Below are 21,971 nucleotides of genomic sequence, written 5' to 3'. Positions count from 1 at the left end.
CTCCGGCTCAAAGAGAAGACAAAGGTCACATGACTCATCTTGGAATCCCGACTTCCAGAGAAACTTCCCAAGAATGAGGGCTGGAAGGAGACTTCTCCGCCACTTCGGTCACATGAGGAAACTTTCAAGCGTTTTCGCCATTTATGCCCCCTGTGCACAGTCTGTGCTCCTTATTTATACAAGAACATTCTTCACCCTCCCTGACGATGTCACGGATTAATTCTAGTGATGTCATCCGCTCTTTGTTAGAAGCTGTGCGGTAAGTGACGTCACCTTCCTTTAATGACCCCAATGACTTTGTCTACCCCTCGGTTACCGTCACTGACGACATCTACCCCTCGGTTACCGTCACTGACGACATCTACCCCTCGGTTACCGTCACTGACGACATCTACCCCTCGGTTACCGTCACTGACGACATCTACCCCTCGGTTACAGTCACTGACGACATCTACCCCCGGGGTTACCGTCAGTGACGACATCTACCCCCGGGGTTACCGTCACTGACGACATCTACCCCCGGGGTTACCGTCACTGACGACATCTACCCCCGGCGTTACCGTCACTGACGACATCTACCCCCGGGGTTACCGTCACTGACGACATCTACCCCCGGGGTTACCGTCACTGACGACATCTACCCCCGGGGTTACTGTCACTGACGACATCTACCCCCGGGGTTACCGTCACTGACGACATCTACCCCTCGGTTACCGTCACTGACGACATCTACCCCTCGGTTACCGTCACTGACGACATCTACCCCTCGGTTACCGTCACTGACGACATCTACCCCCGGTAACCGTCACTGACGACATCTACCCCCGGTAACCGTCACTGACGACATCTACCCCCGGTAACCGTCACTGACGACATCTACCCCCGGTAACCGTCACTGACGACATCTACCCCCCGGTTACCGTCACTGACGACATCTACCCCCCGGTTACCGTCACTGACGACATCTACCCCCCGGTTACAGTCACTGACGACATCTACCCCCCGGTTACAGTCACTGACGACATCTACCCCCCGGTTACAGTCACTGACGACATCTACCCCCCGGTTACAGTCACTGACGTCATCTACCCCCCGGTTACAGACACTGACGTCATCTACCCCCGGTTACAGTCACTGATGACATCTACCCCCGGTTACAGACACTGACGACATCTACCCCCCGGTTACAGACACTGACGTCATCTACCCCCGGTTACAGACACTGACGTCATCTACCCCCGGTTACAGTCACTGATGACATCTACCCCCCGGTTACAGACACGTCATCTACCCCCCGGTTACAGACACTGACGTCATCTACCCCCCCGGTTACAGACACTGACGTCATCTACCCCCCGGTTACAGACACTGACGACATCTACCCCCCGGTTACAGACACTGACGACATCTACCCCTCGGTTACAGACACGTCATCTACCCCCCGGTTACAGACACGTCATCTACCCCCCGGTTACAGACACTGACTGACGTCATCTACCCCCCGGTTACAGTCACTGACGTCATCTACCCCCCGGTTACAGACACTGACGACATCTACCCCCCGGTTAGGCTACTTTCACACATCCGTTTTTTTAAATCCGGCATGATGCGGCAAAATTTGTGTAAACCGGATCCGGAATTGGATCCGGTTTTTTCACACAGAATATAATGATCGCCGCATCATGCCGGATGGACATGCGGCGCCTCCGGGTTTTGCCGGATACGGCAAACATGCGCCGTCCGGCGTCTGTAAAAAACGTTGGCTGCAACGTTTTTTTGCAGCGCCGGACCGGCTTTTTGAACTGCGCATGCCCGGGCACTATGAGTTTTAACCCCACAAGTGCCCGGCGCGAATCTCTCTCTCTCTCCCCCTCCCCTTCTCTCTCTCTCTCTCTCTCTCTCCATACCTTTCTTTGGCTGGCTCTCTTGTCCCCCTCTGTCTCTCTGGCTGCTCTCTCGTCCCCCGCTGTCTCTCTGGCTGCTCTCTCGTCCCCCGCTGTCTCTCCGGCTGCTCTCTCGCCTCCCGATCTCTCTCCGGCTGGCTCTCTCGACCCCCGGTGCTGCGGCTCCTTTAAATGTCCTCCAAGCCGCATCAGGGGCCGCATGTACATCCGGTGTCACCGCTGCAGGCCGGATCCGGCGGCCCGGCTATTCGCCGCAGGCCGCCGGACCCCTGACACCGGATGTCTGAAAGAGGCCTTACAGACACTGACGACATCTACCCCCCGGCTACAGACACTGACGTCATCTACCCCCCGGTTACAGACACTGACGTCATCTACCCCCCAGATACCGTCACTGACATCTACCCCCAGATACCGTCACTGCTCATTGTTAATTTTAAGGCAAATAGTAGTAAATCTTACAGTATATTATGAACTTAAAGGGACACTCGTCAGCTCATATATCAGCCATTTCTGAATGTTGAGAGGCCGCCTGTACAGGAGAGTCAGGAAGTATATAACTCCCCGCCACCATTACTTTATGGAACATTTCTTTTCCTGTGTGTGTCCAACATCAGCCGCTCCCCATATAACACTGCTGGACCATTATAAGCTGATAAATGCCTGTGAAGGAAGACATGACATCATCAGATGGAGGAACAGAACACACTGTGAGCACTAGAGCATTCAGTGCATGTAGTGACGTCATAGGCCATGAGCGGGGGTCATAACCCAACAGAAGAACTGACAGAGAAGGGGGTCTGTGCCATGTCAGAGGTAAATCCGGGATTTCCGAACAGGAATTCCACTGCGCTCTATATATAACCTGCTCTCACATCCTGGCCGGCCCGTCTGCGCTCCAGTCATCCCTGGAAACCGGGCATGTCAGGCCTACCCTGTACCATGGTGCGCTGCCCTGTAACCCGACGCGCTGCCCTGTACCATGGTGCGCTGCCCTGTAACCCGACGCGCTGCCCTGTACCATGGTGCGCTGCACTGTAACCCGACGCGCTGTCCTGTACCATGGTGTTCTGCCCTGTAACCCGATGCGCTGCCCTGTACCATGGTGCGCTGCCCTGTAACCGGACGCGCTGCCCTGTACCATGGTGCGCTGCCCTGTAACCCGATGCGCTGCCCTGTACCATGGTGCGCTACCCTGTAACCCGACGCGCTGCCCTGTACCATGGTGCGCTGCCCTGTAACCCGACGCGCTGCCCTGTACCATGGTGCTCTGCCCTGTAACCCGATGCGCTGCCCTGTACCATGGTGCGCTACCCTGTAACCCGACGCGCTGCCCTGTACCATGGTGCGCTGCCCTGTAACCCGACGCGCTGCCCTGTACCATGGTGCTCTGCCCTGTAACCCGATGCGCTGCCCTGTACCATGGTGCTCTGCCCTGTAACCCGACGCACAGAACCAAAGAATCACTGCACAATCACAGAGACACCGCAGAATCAAAGAATCATCGGACAAACACCACACACCCATCAATCACAGAATCGGACAATCAGAGAAACGCCGCAGACAATCACTGTACAATTAGCTTAATCACAATTACAGAAACGCCGCAAAAATCACAGCACACAACCAATGCACAATTACCAGAATCACCACCCAAACAGAACTACAGCTCTGGCAAAAGTTAAGAGACCGCTGCAAAATGTTCAGTTTGTCTGATTTTTCTCTTTATATTTTGGAGTAAAATGTAAATTGCTCTTTTATTTCTATGAACTACTGACCACATGTCTCCGAATTCCAAGCACTAAATTTTGTATTTATTTTCAGAAAATGAGAAATGGTCAAAAGAACAAAAATAATGCAGACCTCAAATAATGCTAAGAAAACAAAACAACAATACTAATGTTTTACCTCAGGAAGAGTTCAGAAATCAATATTCTGTGGAATAACCATGATTGTTAATCACAGCTTTCCTGCGTCTTGGCTGCTTTCCACCAGTCTCTCACACGGCTTTTGGGTGACCTTATGCCTCTCCTGGTACAAAAATGTAAGCAGTTCTTCTTTGTTTGATGGCTTGTGACTATCCATCTTCCTCTTGATTACATTCCAGAGGTTCTCAATGGGGTTCAGGTCTGGAGTTTGAGCTGGCCATGGCGGGATCTGATGTGGTGGTCCTTCATCCATACATTGATTGACCAAGCTATGTGGCATGGCGCATTGTCCTGCTGGAAGCACCAGTTCTCAAAGTTCGGGAACATTGCCTGAGCAGAAGGAATCCACTGTTTTTCCAGGATAACCTTGTATGCGGCTTGATTCATATGTCTTTCCCAAAAACTAGCTTGCCCAATTCCAGCCTTGCTGAAGCATCCCCAGATCATCACCGATCCTCCACCAAATTTCACAGTGGGTGCAGACACTGTGGCTGGTACGCCTCTCCAGGTCTCCATCTAACCATTAGAGACCAGGTGTTGGGCAAAGCTGAAAATTAGACTCATCAGAGATTACCTTGCTCCGGTCCTCTATGGTCCAATCCTTATGGTCTTTGACAAACTTCAGCCTGGCTCTCCTTTGCTTCTCATTGATGAAAGGCTTTTTTCTAGCTTTACATGACTTGAGCCCTGCCTCTAGGAGCCTTTTACAAACTGTTATTGCCGTGCACTTCACCCCAACTGCCATATGCCATTCCTTTTGTAGGTCACTTGATGTCATCCTGCGGTTGCTGAGTGACATTCGAATAAGATGACGGTCACCCCAGTCAGTGGAGAGTCATTTTCGGCCTCCTCCGGTCTGTAGGTTTGTTGTCCCCAATGTCTTGCTGCTGGACCTTGTCGTAATGGACTGCCGTCTTAGACATTTTAGGGATGGAGGCAACATGACACTCACTGTATCCCTCTGCTAGTAAAGCCAGAATTGAACCCTTGTTTTCCTCACTCAAGACTTTTCTTTTCAACTCCTTTGGCATGATTAAAGTTATTTTTTCATTCCTATTACTTTTGGGATTTTACTAGCACTTGTTTTGCCATCCAGCTTGTCCTATTACAGGAGGATTGTGAACACCACAGCAGGGTTTTTTTTATACTTTCCTTTGTTAAGATTTGGTTTAGGTGATCACCTAATCAGAAGCACATTAAGTAGAATGAAGTGTACTCTGGTTGGAATTCAACTGACACTGGAATGGAATGGCTGTCAGACATGGAGAGAAGCTGATTTTTATAAAACTGTGCAGTGGTCACTTAATTTTCGCCAGAGCTGTATAAATCACAGAATCACTGCACACAATCACCAGTCACACACAATCACAGCACAATCAAAACATATGCAACTTTTTAATAAACTGAATTACAATTCCACACCCTTTTCAAAATATCTGTTTGTAGTCGGCAAATGAAAGCCGTCTGCTAGTTCACATTCAGACAAACCCCATCCAGAAATCTTACAACACTATAAAAGTCAGAAAACTGCAGCATCTCTCCCTTGTACATTTTTAGGATGCAACTGCGGCTCACGACTTCTCCTCTGCCAGTCGCCTTATCGGAGCACCGACAAGCACGGAGTGCAATGCCAGTGTGTTGGCTGCCACCTTGGGTAAAGAATGGGTTAATGAGAGGATTAGCCATCGCAGCTTTAGCATCCACATTATTGCTTCATTTCCCAATAAAGCACCTTTTGTATAGAGCGGGTCCAGATCCCTGGCATGGAGGACACTGCTGGAACCGATCCACGCATCCAGACAAGGGGAGGTATAGATTTTACGTCCCGTTAATTAGTCATCTCGTTCATACGATTCAATTTAAGACAAAGGCTGGAAAAAAACAACTCTTTTCATTCAGGATCCAGAGAGATCAATTAATTAACGATTTCAGTGGGACATTACACCAAAGGCGACATGGGGCAATAACTGGACAAATTACAGAGCACTTGCCCTAAAATGTGACTGTGTGCGGCCCCCATTACTGTACTCACAGGAGTTAGGGCTGTCTGTGCTGCGGAGAGGGGAGATAAGTGACATCATCTCCTCTTCACTGATAGGCTGCTAAGTCCATGATGTCCTCAATTTCTTGTGACTACAAACTCCAGATGACGACACTATTACCTTTTTAGACTTCGGAGGTTGCATTGCTAGTGATGCCACAGTCCAATTGTTAATATGCAGTACGCAAAAACAGCGATGTCATCCTCCTTTTGTTAAATGATGCGCTAAAGGGTCAGTGATGTCATTGTGGACCTTGTCATTTAATACGCCCCTATTGGCCCATTGTTAATTCATATTGTGCGCAGTGATGTCATGAGGCTCATCAGTGATGTCACCCTCTACCGATGTCATTCATAGGTTGCACAGTCAGTGATGTCATCACGCCCCTAGGAGCAGGTCGCACAGTGATGTCATCACGCCCCTAGGAGCAGGTCGCACAGTGAAGTCATCACGCCCCTAGGAGCAGGTTGCACAGTGATGTCATCACGCCCCTAGGAGCAGGTTGCACAGTGATGTCATCACGCCCCTAGGAGCAGGTTGCACAGTGATGTCATCACGCCCCTAGGAGCAGGTTGCACAGTGATGTCATCACGCCCCTAGGAGCAGGTTGCACAGTGATGTCATCACGCCCCTAGGAGCAGGTTGCACAGTGATGTCATCACGCCCCTAGGAGCAGGTTGCACAGTGATGTCATCACGCCCCTAGGAGCAGGTTGCACAGTGATGTCATCACGCCCCTAGGAGCAGGTTGCACAGTGATGTCATCACGCCCCTAGGAGCAGGTTGCACGCTTAGTGATGTCATCACGCCCCTAGGAGCAGGTTGCGCGCTTAGTGATGTCATCATGCCCCTAGGAGCAGGTTAAATGGTTAGTGATGTCATTATGCCCCTAGGAGCAGGTTGTACAGTTAGTGATGTCATCATATCCTGTGACATCATCTACCTCTTGTTAATAAAAGGCCAGTGGTGCCATTCATAGCGATGCCTGCATATTAATTAGCGGCAGTGTTGATGATATCACTGTTGCCCCCTCTGCCCACCATCCACTTCTTAGGGCCTACATCTGCTGATGTCAGAAGACCATACCCCTCTGCTTGCATCACGGACGGCCAGGCTGCCCAGCCTGATGCGTCACGGTGGCTCAGTGGTTAGCACTGTATGGTGGCTCAGTGGTTAGCTCTGCAGCGCTGGGGTCCTGGGTTCAAATCCCACCAAGGACAACATCTGCAAGGAGTCTGTATGTTCTGTTTGCGTGGGTTTCCTCCGGTTTCCTCCCACATTCCATAGACATACTGATAGGGAATGTAGATAGTGAGCCCCATCGGGGACAGTGATGATAATGTCTGCAAACTGTAAAGCGATGCGGAATATGATAGCACTATATAAAAATAATTATTATAGTGAGAGGCTCAGGACAGTCTGCCGTGGTCATCATGCCCACCTCCATTGCTCACTTACTATTTAACCCCACAACTATTTTATCAAACGTCCCATGCACACTTAATTGACGCCAGCCAAAAAAACCCCACCCCGCGATCTGCGGACAGCCAAGTTGGCGATCTGTCCGGGTATCCGTAGGCATGCACATGCTCCAGACGACATATGGGTGGGCTGCAGCTTCTCAGGGGCGGAGGGGGAGACACAAGAGCTGGACAGCATCAAACACAATGAGATCCTCAGCAGGAAACAGCGATTCATAATGTAATAATGTCGCCATTGAAAAGTGAACATAGATCTGGCCACAGCTGGACGAGCTCCACATCCGGCCGCTGCTATTCTGGGAGCAAGATATCATTAAAGATAAAACCGCTCATCGGCTATCGGAGCATCCGTGTACTAATACAATTATACTGCAAGGGAGGAAGAGAAAGCCCACCACAACCCACTACTGGGGGTCCAAATGGTGCATATGCGGATGAAATACTCTACTAAAAATAAAACAAACATGCAAAGTGCTGGAAAAAAAAGAAAGCACCGGCTCTAAACACATCCGATATTCTCCATTTTTTATATCCCTTTTATGTAGAAGTCACTGATGTAACAGGAGCGAAGTGAGGAGGAATGAGCGGGGTCAGCAGATAGAGAAATCAATTAGACACATTGGTGGGGTGTTACTAATTCATGTAAAGAGGTCACAGAGCCGCGAGACCCCCGAGCTCACGGCTGCGGTAGCATCGCAGAATCCGCTCACTTCAAAAGACTGCACCGCTGGGGAATAAGGTAGAACGCCGGAAGGTTCACAGCAACATCAAGAAGGAGCGGCTATAGGAGGGAGAAAATAATTCATAAATCACCAGAAACCAACATTATGTGCAGCTACAACAGCACACATGTGCTCAAGACAGAGTAATGGTTTATCATCATGGGCAGCATTATAGTAGTTATATTAATGTACATAGGAGCAGTATTATAGTAGTTATATTCTTGTACATAGGGGGCAGTATTATAGTAGTTATAGTCTTGTACATAGGGGGCAGTATTATAGTAGTTATAGTCTTGTACATAGGGGGCAGTATTATAGTAGTTATAGTCTTGTACATAGGAGCAGTATTATAGTAGTTATATTCTTGTACATAGGAGCAGTATTATAGTAGTTATATTCTTGTACATAGGGGGCAGTATTATAGTAGTTATAGTCTTGTACATAGGGGCAGTATTATAGTAGTTATATTCTTGTACATAGGGGGAGTATAATAGTAGTTATATTCTTGTACATAGGAGCAGTATTATAGTAGTTATATTCTTGTACATAGGAGCAGTATTATAGTAGTTATATTAATGTACATAGGGGCAGTATTATAGTAGTTATATTCTTGTACATAGGGGCAGTATTATAGTAGTCATAGTCTTGTACATAGGGGGCAGTATTATAGTATTTATATTCTTGTACATAGGAGCAGTATTATAGTAGTTATATTCTTGTACATAGGGGCAGTATAATAGTAGTTATATTCTTGTACATAGGAGCAGTATTATAGCAGTTATATTCTTGTACATAGGAGCAGTATTATAGTAGTTATATTCTTGTACATAGGAGCAGTATTATAGTAGTTATATTCTTGTACATAGGAGCAGTATTATAGTAGTTATATTCTTGTACATAGGGGCAGTATTATAGTAGTTATATTCTTGTACATAGGGGCAGTATTATAGTAGTTACATTCTTGTACATAGGGGCAGTATTATAGTAGTTACATTCTTGTACATAGGGGCAGTATTATAGTAGTTATATTCTTGTACATAGGAGCAGTATTATAGTAGTTATATTCTTGTACATAGGGGCAGTGTTATAGTAGTTATATTCTTGTACATAGGGGCAGTATAATAGTAGTTATATTCTTGTACATAGGGGGCAGTATTATAGTAGTTATATTCTTGTACATAGGGGCAGTATTATAGTAGTTATATTCTTGTACATAGGAGCAGTATTATAGTAGTTATATTCTTGTATATAGGAGCAGTATTATAGTAGTTATATTCTTGTACATAGGGGCAGTATTATAGTAGTTATATGCTTGTACATAGGGGGCAGTATTATAGTAGTTATACTACTGCTCATAGGGGAAGTATTGTAACGCTTATATTTCTGTATACAGGGAGCTGTATTGTAATAGTTATGTTCCTGAATAGAGGGGCTTCTGTTAGCAGTGGTCTCTTTCCCTCACACTTCTATGGCAACTCATACAGAGAGGAGTGACAATGAGAACAGATAAAACTTCCTCCCGGGGTCAAGTTGAAAGTGAAAATCCAGTATTTATTTTAGGAACATTTGTCTCAGACTTGAACCTCTCGTCTTCCAGCTGGGATATTATAGATGATAACTCTTGGTGCCACTTACACTCCAAGCCAAGAGAAGTGAGATAAGGGGCCAAATGTAGGGTACAAACTACATGGCAATCAGAGGGACTGTACAGTCGCTAACTGCCTGGAAGCGTGCGGCCGACCGTCAGTTAATGACAAGGAAGTGACATTACTCTGTCTATTGCACTCTAAACCCCCAAAAAAGGAACAAGACTGTTAACCCCTGACCTTCCAAAATATATCAAGTAGGGTAACAACAAAGTGACAGATGGCAGAATCTGCTGGCAATCTATATCCATGGAAACACATAGCGATGCACAGAAGCTGCATACACAAAACGGTAGGCGTTATTTCAAGAGAAAGTGCAAAGATACCTCATTTTTTGGGGGAAAAAAATCTGCATTTTTGTGACTAGTCGAATGGTCATTCCAGCATAAGATACACCCCATGGGAGCCTTCTGCACCTCGCAACGTGTCACGTACCAAAAAGGTCCCAGAAGCTGAACATTTTGGAATATAAAAATGGAAATGTTTCACATAACCCTTGTATTCTCAGAAAGGCAAAAACATTTTTCAAAAAACTGATCTGCAGGAGCAACGATGTCAGAATACAGACGAGATCCGGACGAGAGCGGTTACAGTGTGCGGACCCCCAGCCTCGTGCACCCATCCGTGTCATTGGGAGCCTTCACTAAATGTTCCGCACTTCATTTCTATTATTCCGTTTCCACTCATATTTTACCATTTCTTTCTATGATGCGGAAAAGGGGTGCTCCTCCCAAATCCGAGCCGGAAAATGTCCAGAACCACAGCAGTAATGAGGGTACCGGCACGGGAGGACGTCCACTACTCCACAGCATAGAGCGTAGGCAGGGGAGCACAACCTGCGGCCTGCAATGCCACGCTGTGCCCCCTCTCTGGCGCCCATGTATTGGGGACGCCTCTTTTCAGGACTGCAATGGCGGGGTGTTTGTAGAACTACTGTAAAAGCCGTTCGCGCAGGTCCTGACAGCGACCGACGCCACCAGAGAGTGACGAGAAGCCAAAAAGAGCAAGCAGAGCTTTCTTGTGTTTGTCTTGTCCAACATATCAAATCATTGTAGGGGGCTTGGTCTGGCCGAGTCTCCATTCATTGTAGGTGGCTTGGTCTGGCCGGGTCTCCATTCATTGTAGGTGGCTTGGTCTGGCCGGGTCTCCATTCATTGTAGGTGGCTTGGTCTGGCCGGGTCTCCATTCATTGTAGGTGGCTTGGTCTGGCCGGGTCTCCATTCATTGTAGGTGGCTTGGTCTGGCCGGGTCTCCATTCATTGTAGGTGGCTTGGTCTGGCCGGGTCTCCATTCATTACAGGGGGCTTGGTCTGGCAGGTCTCCATTCATTGTAGGTAGATTGGTCTTGCAGGGTCTCCATTCATTGTAGGTGGCTTGGTCTGGCCAGAATTCCATTCATTGTAGGTGGATTGGTCTTGCAGGGTCTCCATTCATTGTAGGTGGATTGGTCTTGCAGGGTCTCCATTCATTGTAGGTAGATTGGTCTTGCAGGGTCTCCATTCATTGTAGGTGGCTTGGTCTGGCCAGATTTCCATTCATTGTAGGTGGCTTGGTCTGGCAGGTCTCCATTCATTGTAGGTGGATTGGTCTGGCAGGTCTACATTCATTGTAGGTGGATTGGTCTGGCAGGTCTACATTCATTGTAGGTGGCTTGGTCTGGCAGGGTCTCCATTCATTGAAGGGGGTTTGTTCTAGCGGGGTCCCCATTCATTGTAGGGGGCTTGGTTTGGCAGTGTCACCATTCATTATAGGGGGCTTGGTCTGGCAGGGTCCCCATTCATTGCAGGGGCTTGGTCTAGCAGGGTCCCCATTCATTGTAGGTGGCTTGGTCAGGCGGGGTTCTCATTCATTCCAGGGGGCTTGGTCTGGCAGGGTTCTCAATCATTACAGGGGGCGTGGTGTGGCCGGGTCACCATTCATTGTAGGGGCTTGTTCTGGCAGGGTTTCCATTCATTACAGGGGGCTCGGTCAGGCGGGGTCTCCATTCATTGTAGGTGGCTTGGTCTAGCCGGGACTCCATTCATTGCAGGGGGCTTGGTCTGGCCGGGTCTCCATTCATGGTAGGTGGCTTGGTCTGGCAGGGTCTTCATTCATTGTAGGTGGCTTGGTCTGCCAGGGTTCCCATTCATTGTAGGTGGCTTGGTCTGGCAGGGTCTCCATTCATCGCAGGGTGCTTGGTCCAGTGATATCAATTAATTGTAATGTGTTTGGCCCAGGGTTCTCAAATCACTGTAGGGGGGTTTGGTCCAGGGGTCACAAGTGTAAGGGGTTCTGGTCACTACAGCCTTGCAGGCTGCGTTCGGGTCCCTAGATCAAATCCAACCAAGGACAACATCCACACGGAGCAGATACCTTCTCCTGGTGTTTGCATGGTTCTCCTTCCTGGTCTCTAAAAGAGATAGTCAGGGGGAATTTAGACAGTCAGCCCTAATTGGGACGAGTGCTGTAGGCTCATACATGTAAAGTGCTATGGAAAATGTTGGTGCTATATAAAAACAAGAGAAAATAAAATGTGCTATAATCCATTTGGGAAGCGCCCTGACCTCCGTGTGGGGCCCTGTATCCACATTAGTTGAAAAGGGTCAGAGCGATGAATTTAATCACAGGGATCATCCAGGGACAACAGTCTGTCCAGTGAACAGTGGGGTGGACAATGGCCGTGCGGTGCCCCTCCATCACATTCACAATCTCAGCTTCTTGTGTTAAATATATTATTCTAAATGTTTGACTGGACACGCATTTTATTTTTCAAAATTACCACAAAAACAGTTTTTAATACAAAAAAAAAAACCCACGGTAAATTAACGGCACAGCTAAAATATGTAAAACTGGAGAGACGTTCCCAAAGAGTCAACCATATTACACAGGGCAGTAATGAACTTTCCCAGCATTGGTGGAGATCATGCCAGTCCTCATAACAATCTGCTTATTGTCTATGCAGAGATCCAAGGACTTACACAGAGGAAGGAGAGGAGCGTGGGTGTGGAAACCATAACAGTATCAACAGACGAGAAAAACAAGGACAAGTGCGGGGTTAACTCCATACTACAAAAACCATTTACTGCACACAGGCTCTGACACCAAATACAACCGACCATCTGACACAGGCGCACAGGCGCAGTATTATAATAGATATATTCCTCAACATAGAAGGCTGTATTATAGTAGTTATATTCTTGTACATAGCAGTATTATAGTAGTTATATTCTTGTACATGGGGGGGCAGTATTATAGTAGTTATATTCTTGTACATAGGGGCAGTATTATAGTAGTTATATTCTTGTACATAAGAGCAGTATAATAGTTATATTCTTGTACATAGGGGCAGTATTATAGTAGTTATATTCTTGTACATAGGGGGAGTATTATAGTAGTTATATTCTTGTACATAAGAGCAGTATAATAGTTATATTCTTGTACATAGGGGCAGTATTATAGTAGTTATATTCTTGTACATAGGGGCAGTATTATAGTAGTTATATTCTTGTACATAGGGGGCAGTATTATAGTAGTTATATTCTTGTACATAGGGAGCAGTATTATAGTAGTTATATTCTTGTACATAGGGGCAGTATTATAGTAGTTATATTCTTGTACATAGCGGCAGTATTACAGTAGTTATATTCTTGTACATAGGTGCAGTATTACAGTAGTTATATTCTTGTACATAGGGGGCAGTATTATAGTAGTTATATTCTTGTACATAGGGGGCAGTATTATAGTAGTTATATTCTTGTACGTAGGGGCAGTATTACAGTAGTTATATTCTTGTACATAGGTGCAGTATTACAGTAGTTATATTCTTGTACATAGGGGCAGTATTATAGTAGTTATATTCTTGTACATAGGGGGCAGTATTATAGTAGCTATATGATTGTACATAGGGGGCAGTATTATAGTAGTTATATTCTTGTACATAGGGAGCAGTATTATAGTAGTTATATTCTTGTACATAGGAGCAGTATTATAGTAGTTATATTCTTGCACATAAGAGCAGTATAAGACCGGTTTCACATTTGCGTTAAAGGCCGCAGCGTCGGCCCACTAAGCCCCGCCTCCGCCGGTAGCTCTGCCTCCGGCCGCATGACGCCGCATGCGTCCCCCATCTTTATCACTGAGGACGCAGGCCGTGCGCAGTATGCGCTTTGGCGGCGCCTGCGTCCTTTTGACGGTGCGCCGACCAGCGCCAAACGCAACCTGTTGCAATTTGACTGCACTCGGCGCACCGTCAAAATGACGCAGGCGGCGCCAAACGCATACTGGGCACGGCCTGTGTCCTCAGTGATAAAGATAGGGGACGCATGAGGCATGCAGCGTCATGCGCCCGGAGGCGGAGCTACCGGCGGAGGCGCGGCAGGGGGCGGGGCTTAGCGGCGGCTGGGCGCAGGCCGACGCTGCGGCCTTTAACGCAAATGTGAAACCGGCCTAATAGTAGTTATATTCTTGTACATAGGGGCAGTATTATAGTAGTTATATTCTTGTACATAGGGAGCAGTATTATAGTAGTTATATTCTTGTACATAGGGAGCAGTATTATAGTAGTTATATTCTTGTACATAGGGGGCAGTATTATAGTAGTTATATTCTTGTACATAGGGGCAGTATTATAGTAGTTATATTCTTGTACATAGGGAGCAGTATTATAGTAGTTATATTCTTGTACATAGGGGGCAGTATTATAGTAGTTATATTCTTGTACATAGGGGGCAGTATTATAGTAGTTATATTCTTGTACATAGGGGGCAGTATTATAGTAGTTATATTCTTGTACATAGGGGGCAGTATTATAGTAGTTATATTCTTGTACATAGGGGCAGTATTATAGTAGTTATATTCTTGTACATAGGAGCAGTATTATAGTAGTTATATTCTAGTACATAGGGGCAGTTGTTATGAATGAGTCACCATAGGAGGCAAAAACAGAAATACTAGCTAAGTCTAGAAAACCAGAGAAGTTGGCAGTTATCGGATTGCAGACCCCTGAACCTATCAACAACAACTAGCAGTAGCCGTGGGGGGTTCCTACAGTGCCCTAGACCCCTTGATCACAGCCTGAGAACTAAATAGCCTAAAGACAGAAAGGGAAATCTAAACTGCCCCAAAGCAGACCCCAAAGCAATAGGCAGCCCCCAACATATAATGACGGTGAAGCAAGATGAAAAAACACTCACACAGATAGAAAGATAGGCTGAGCAAATGATGGGGCCCAAGCTAACTAAATAGGAAAGGATAGAAAAGTTGCTGTCTGCAATCCGCCAAAACCCTATCAAAACAAGAGCCAACAGACTGATAGGGAAAAAAGCCCTGAAGACGCTAGGCTTCAAAAAGACTAAATCAGTACTCAGGTATTTTCTGAAGACAGAGCAAAAAGGAATTCAGCTCACCCCAGCAGGGAATGGCAAAAATCCAGAAAAACAAGGCAAAACAAAACCAAAACACAAATGCAAAAAGCAGAGCAGAAAACTTAGCTTTTGAGGAGCAGCAATCAGACTGGTCTCCTAGAATCCCTCAGAGAGATCACCAGCAAGGCAGAAGGGCATCGGCTGCCTTATATCCAGTCAGCAATTCCAGTCACCCAGTCATCTTCATCCTGCACAGGTGCTTGGTAATCAGCCTCACTACCTTCCTTCACCAGAAGAGGGAGTTCATCAGACCTCAATGGTGAAGGGGAAAATGAACTCTCAACAGGCAGTATTATAGTAGTTATATTCTTGTACATAGGGGGCAGTATTATAGTAGCTATATGATTGTACATAGGGGCAGTATTATAGCATATTCTTATACATAGGGGCAGTATTATAGTAGTTATATTCTTGTACATAGGGGCAGTATTATAGTAGTTATATTCTTGTACATAGGGGCAGTATTATAGTAGTTATATTCTTGTACATAGGAGCAGTATTATAGTAGTTATATTCTTGTACATAGGGGCAGTATTATAGTAGTTATATTCTTGTACATAGGGGCAGTATTATAGTAGTTATATTCTTGTACATAGGGGCAGTATTATAGTAGTTATATTCTTGTACATAGCGGCAGTATTACAGTAGTTATATTCTTGTACATAGGTGCAGTATTACAGTAGTTATATTCTTGTACATAGGGGGCAGTATTATAGTAGTTATATTCTTGTACATAGGTGCAGTATTACAGTAGTTATATTCTTGTACATAGGTGCAGTATTACAGTAGTTATATTCTTGTACATAGGTGCAGTATTACAGTAGTTATATTCTTGTACATAGGGGCAGTATTATAGTAGTTATATTCTTGTACATAGGGGCAGTATTATAGTAGTTATATTCTTGTACATAGGAGCAGTATTATAGTAGTTATATTCTTGTACATAGGGGCAGTATTATAGTAGTTATATTCTTGTACATAGGAGCAGTATTATAGTAGTTATATTCTTGTACATAGGGGGCAGTATTATAGTAGTTATATTCTTGTACATAGGGGCAGTATTATTGTAGTTATATTCTTGTACATAGGGGGCAGTGTTATAGTAGTTATATTCTTGTACATAGGGGGCAGTGTTATAGTAGTTATATTCTTGTACATAGGGGCAGTATTATTGTAGTTATATTCTTGTACATAGGGGGCAGTGTTATAGTAGTTATATTCTTGTACATAGGGGCAGTATTATAGTAGTTATATTCTTGTACATAGGGGGCAGTGTTATAGTAGTTATATTCTTGTACATAGGGGCAGTATTATAGTAGTTATATTCTTGTACATAGGGGCAGTATTATAGTAGTTATATTCTTGTACATAGGGGCAGTATTATAGTAGCTATATTCTTATAATACTTGAACATTATTACTAACACTATTGGAGCAATGATATGATCATATTTAGGATGTTAGGAAATGTTATATCTTTCCGTTACTTTGAAGACTGATCAGATTTGCAGTATGGCTGCTGACAAAAACTCGAAACAACCAAAGAAATCTCCAGTCGTTTATTACATTGGCCTTGGAAACAGATTTACTCTTGACTGACCCAGCAGGAAGCGACCAGGGCTGAGCGCTCGGCCACTACCAGTGCGACCACCTCCTGATCCATCTGGAGATACACATTCTTCTTTGAAGCTTCTCTTCCTTTTCTGGGATTTGCACACAGACTAAACAAAGAATCTGAAGGGAACGGATCAGCAATGGCGAAGAATACAATTTTTGAGCGAGTCCATACAAAACTCTGCACAGCCCCGAGATTTGGAAAAATTACAGGTAACAGCAAGACATTTAAAGGGATATTACCTTTTTTTTTTTTTTAAACGGAGCCAATAAAAAAATCAAATATCCAAAATCCAGCCTGAACGATTAATAGACAAACATACTTGGATGATATAAAAGTCACACAAGAGGATACGGGGGGGGGGGGGATTAAAATAAAATTAGTGAAATAGTAAAATCAGAAGAGAAGTGTAATTTGAGAACGAGTTTAGCTAAAAGGGATGGAATTCTGACTAAAAGGGAGAGGCTCCTGCTGCAGAAAACTGCAAATATAATTAACACCGTACAACCCCCGATTGCCAAAAAGTTGGGCAGGTGTGTAACATTTGTAAGAAAAGAAGAAGAATGCAAGGATTTGGAAATCTCTTAGAACACAGATGAATAAGTCGGGGCTGTGATTGTCCAGGAAACTCCCGCTAATCCCGCGGGGTTATCAGACGGTTATAAAATGGATTCACACGTTAGTCAGCGAGCCCTCGCAATCCAGATCTTACAATATCTCAAAAGTCATAAAAAATGTCATCATTAGTGGAGTACAGGAAAGGTAAATTATTGAAAGGGATATGTATGTGCACCGCGTGGCGGTAATATTTTCAAAGCTGATTTCACACGACACAACCATGAACTTGAAACCATTTCCCCCCCCACACACACACACGTCCTGCTACCAAAGCGTTAACAGGAAGTAGATCAAAGCAGTGAGGAAGAGACCGCTACGAGTTCCAGGAATATTGGCAGCCGCTGCAGTGACAGCATCATATCTCCCAGCTGCCGCACTCCTACAGACCACCTGTATGTGATAAGACCACCAGCAAAGGATCTGAGGGGGTGAGGGGTGGGGGAATATAAGAAAAAAAAAAAAAGCCAATTTGGAGGAGACATAGGTAAAAAAAAGAAATAGATCAGGGACAGAACGGCCCGCGTCTCGCTGCGAGCACAGCCCGGTGACTTGTCCCACGTGGGCACAATACCTGAATTTATTCCACTCAGAACTAGTAGTAAAAAAACAAAAACACTATACTGCTCTCCTGACCTGTAGCGCAGCGCTCGCTTCCTCCCTCCGGCTCTGATTTCGATTTCAGTCTTCAGCGCCTCTGGCGCTCATTAGGCCACTCGCAGTGTCACCTGAGGCCCAGTCAGCGCCAGAGGACCTGAAGAATGAAGATAGAAGAGAAAAGTGGAGGCAGAGAGAGAGGAGGCAGAGAGAGAGGAGGCAGAGAAAGTGGAGGCAGAGAGAGAGGAGGCAGAGAGAGAGGAGGCAGAGAGAGAGGAGGCAGAGAGAGAGGAGGCAGAGAGAGAGGAGGCAGAGAGAGAGGAGGCAGAGAGAGAGAAGGCAGAGAGAGAGGAGGCAGAGAGAGAGGAGGCAGAGAGAGAGGAGGCAGAGAAAGTGGAGGCAGAGAGAGAGAAGGCAGAGAAAGAGGAGGCAGAGAGAGAGGAGGCAGAGAGAGAGGAGGCAGAGAGAGAGGAGGCAGAGAGAGAGGAGGCAGAGAGAGAGGAGGCAGAGAGAGAGGAGGCAGAGAGAGAGGAGGCAGAGAGAGAGGAGGCAGAGAAAGTGGAGGCAGAGAGAGAGAAGGCAGAGAAAGAGGAGGCAGAGAAAGTGGAGGCAGAGAGAGAGGAGGCAGAGAGAGAGGAGGCAGAGAAAGTGGAGGCAGAGAGGAAGCGATCGGAGGACCTAGAAGAGAGCTGCAGAACCAGGACAGGCAGGAGGTGAGGCAAGCAAGAGGTTTTGTGAATTTATTTTTTACCTTTTCCCAGCCAAAAAAAAAAAAAAAAAAGAACAACATTGGGGTCAACTGAATCATCGTTCACTTGATTATAGAGAAGTGTAAAGAAAAGATGTGTTCTAAAATTTTTTAATTTTTTTGTGCAAAAAGAAATTCTATTTGCATTGAATCTTACATTATAAACACACACATACAGTACAGACCAAACGTTTGGACACACCTTCTCATTCAAAGAGTTTTCTTTAATTTCATGATTATGAAAATTGTAGATTCATTCTGAAGGCATCAAAACTATGAATTAACACATGTGGAATTATATAATTAACAAAAAAGTGTGAAACAACTGAAAATATGTCTTATATTCTAGGTTCTTCAAAGTAGCCACCTTTCGCTTTGATTACTGCTTTGCACACTCTTGGCATTCTCTTGATGAGCTTCAAGAGGTAGTCACCGGAAATGGTCTTGAAGGAGTTCCCAGAGATGCTTAGCACTTGTTGGCCCTTTTGCCTTCACTCTTCGGTCCAGCTCACCCCAAACCATCTCGATTGGGTTCAGGTCTGGTGACTGTGGAGGCCAGGTCATCTGGCGTAGCACCCCATCACTCTCCTTCTTGGTCAATAGCCCTTACACAGCCTGGAGGTGTGTTTGGGGTCATTGTCCTGTTGAAAAATAAATGATGGTCCAACTAAACGCAAACCGGATGGAATAGCATGCCGCTGCAAGATGCTGTGGTAGCCATGCTGGTTCAGTATGCCTTCAATTTTGAATAAATCCCCAACAGTGTCACCAGCAAAGCACCCCCACACCATCACACCTCCTCCTCCATGCTTCACGGTGGGAACCAGGCATGTAGAGTCCATCCGTTCACCTTTTCTGCGTCGCACAAAGACACAGTGGTTGGAACCAAAGATCTCAAATTTGGACTCATCAGACCAAAGCACAGATTTCCACTGGTCTAATGTCCATTCCTTGTGTTCTTTAGCCCAAACAAGTCTCTTCTGCTTGTGGCCTGTCCTTAGCAGTGGTTTCCTGGCAGCTATTTTACCATGAAGGCCTGCTGCACAAAGTCTCCTCTTAACAGTTGTTGTAGAGATGTGTCTGCTGCTAGAACTCTGTGTGGCATTGACCTGGTCTCTAAACTGAGCTGCTGTTAACCTGCGATTTCTGAGGCTGGTGACTCGGATGAACTTATCCTCCGCAGCAGAGGTGACTCTTGACCTTCCTTTCCTGGGGCGGTCCTCATGTGAGTCAGTTTCTTTCTGGCGCTTGATGGTTTTTGCCACTGCACTTGGGGACACTTTCAAAGTTTTCCTAATTTTTCGGACTGACTAACCTTCATTTCTTTAAGTAATGATGGCCACTCGTTTTTTTTTTACTTCGCTGCTTTTTTCTTGCCATAATACAAATTCTAACTGTCTATTCAGTAGGACTATCAGCTGTGTATCCACCAGACTTCTGCACTACACAACTGATGATCCCAACCCCATTTATAAGGCAAGAAATCCCACTTATTAAACCTGACAGGGCACACTTGTGAAGTGAATACCATTTCCGGTGACTACCTCTTGAAGCTCATCAAGAGAATGCCAAGAGTGTGCAAAGCCGTAATCAAAGCAAAGAACCTAGAATATAAAACATATTTTCAGTTGTTTCACACTTGTGTTAATTATATAATTCCACATGTGTTAATTCATAGTTTTGATGCCTTCAGAGTGAATCTACAATTTTCATAGTCATGAAAATAAAGAAAACTCTTTGAATGAGAAGGTGTGTCCAAACTTTTGGACTGTAGTGTATGCGCACATACAGTCATGGTCGAAAGTGTTGGCACCTTTCAAATTGCTCCACAAAATGAAGTATTTTTCCCAGATAATTATTGCCATTACCCATTTTGCTATACACATGTTTATGTCCTTAGTGAGTATTGGAAAGACACAAAACTACGGGAGGGAAAAAAAAAAGCAAATTGGACGTAACTTCACACAAAACCCAAAATATGACGTGGAAAATATTATTGGCAACTTATAAAAATTGTGGGTAAACAACTTTGTTTCAAGCATGTGATGCTAATTCACACTTACCTACGGCAAGTAACAAGTGTGGACAATATGAAAATCACACCTGAAACCAGATAAAAAGGTGAGAAATTGACTCAATCTTTGCATTGTGTGTGTGTGTGTGTGCCACACTAAGTATGGAGAACACTAAGAGGAAAAGAGAACTATGAGGACTTGAGAAGCAAAATTGTGGAACAATATCAACCATCTCAAGGTTACAAGTCCATCTCCAGTGATCTTGATGTTCCTTTGTCCACAGACTGCAAAATGATCAAGAAGTTTTCTACCACGGCACTGTAGCTAATCTCACTGGACGTGGACGGCAGGGAAGAATTGATGAAAGGTTGGGTGAGGGACGAGGGAGACTCCATTTTGGATTTATTATTTCAAGACCAATATATTGTCCAGAGATCTTCCTCCACTCAAGTTTGGACTCTCCAGATAGGTCCAGCCCCAACGAACCTGTTGAGACGTCAGTCATCACGTTTGGACTCCTGCTAGGAAGTTATGACCCATCCTAGATATTGGGAATTATTTCAGATAGGAGGTCAACGGAGGAGCGTTTAGTCCAACCCAGAGCGGCGGTGGCAAATATGGGAGGTGGCGAGCAAGGGGTCAAAAGCTGGCTACACACATTTAGCCTAGTCTTTGTTCTGCCATGAAAGCCACGTCACGTGTGGAGACGGACCAGAAACTAAGGTGGTGCCTGTGGATACGAGAGCTTCCCAACATCCACAAGATATAGGGACCGGTAACGTGACACATCATCTGCTAACCCCAACCTGTACCCTACTTTTATCTGTCCTTCTGGCTGTAATATCTGGATATTACTCTGTATATATTTGTAGTTTCTAGTGCGCCTTTCGGCAATTAAAATATTAATTTTGGGCTGCTCTTTTATCTCGAAACCTGATTTCTCACATCCGTGAGTTCTGCTAGTACTTACACGCTACCTGGAGTTGGTTTCTGAGCCGACATAAGCTTGTTAACGGACCGGGCTTATATCAAATGAGGAACTGGTGGCAGCATTCCGTCCTGGTGTTATTGGGGGATCCTGGCAGTGACGGACTGGAGGTTTATATATATATATATTCCCGGCCTGGTGAGATTATATATATATATATATATATATATATATATATATATATATATATATACACACATACACCTCCCTCACTGCAGAGTGCCCCAATAATTAGTACGTGACAGGACAGCCTCTCCGGCGACTACTTAT

The 21,971-nt window shown here is 45.4% G+C and overlaps 1 protein-coding gene across 2 annotated transcripts in view; it reads right to left on the bottom strand.

Moving 5' to 3' along the window:
* Positions 1-21,971, bottom strand: part of PTPRA (protein tyrosine phosphatase receptor type A) — a 147,235-nt gene that overhangs the window by 101,730 nt on the left and 23,534 nt on the right. The window lies entirely within an intron of this gene.

The sequence above is a fragment of the Dendrobates tinctorius genome, unplaced genomic scaffold (genome assembly GCF_039654945.1).
Source record: "Dendrobates tinctorius isolate UK_male_01 unplaced genomic scaffold, ASM3965494v1 ptg000095l, whole genome shotgun sequence".
Taxonomy (NCBI): Eukaryota; Metazoa; Chordata; class Amphibia; order Anura; family Dendrobatidae; genus Dendrobates; species Dendrobates tinctorius.
The sequence above is the reverse complement of the archived record's forward strand: the minus strand, read 5'-3'. Positions and strand labels throughout refer to the sequence as shown.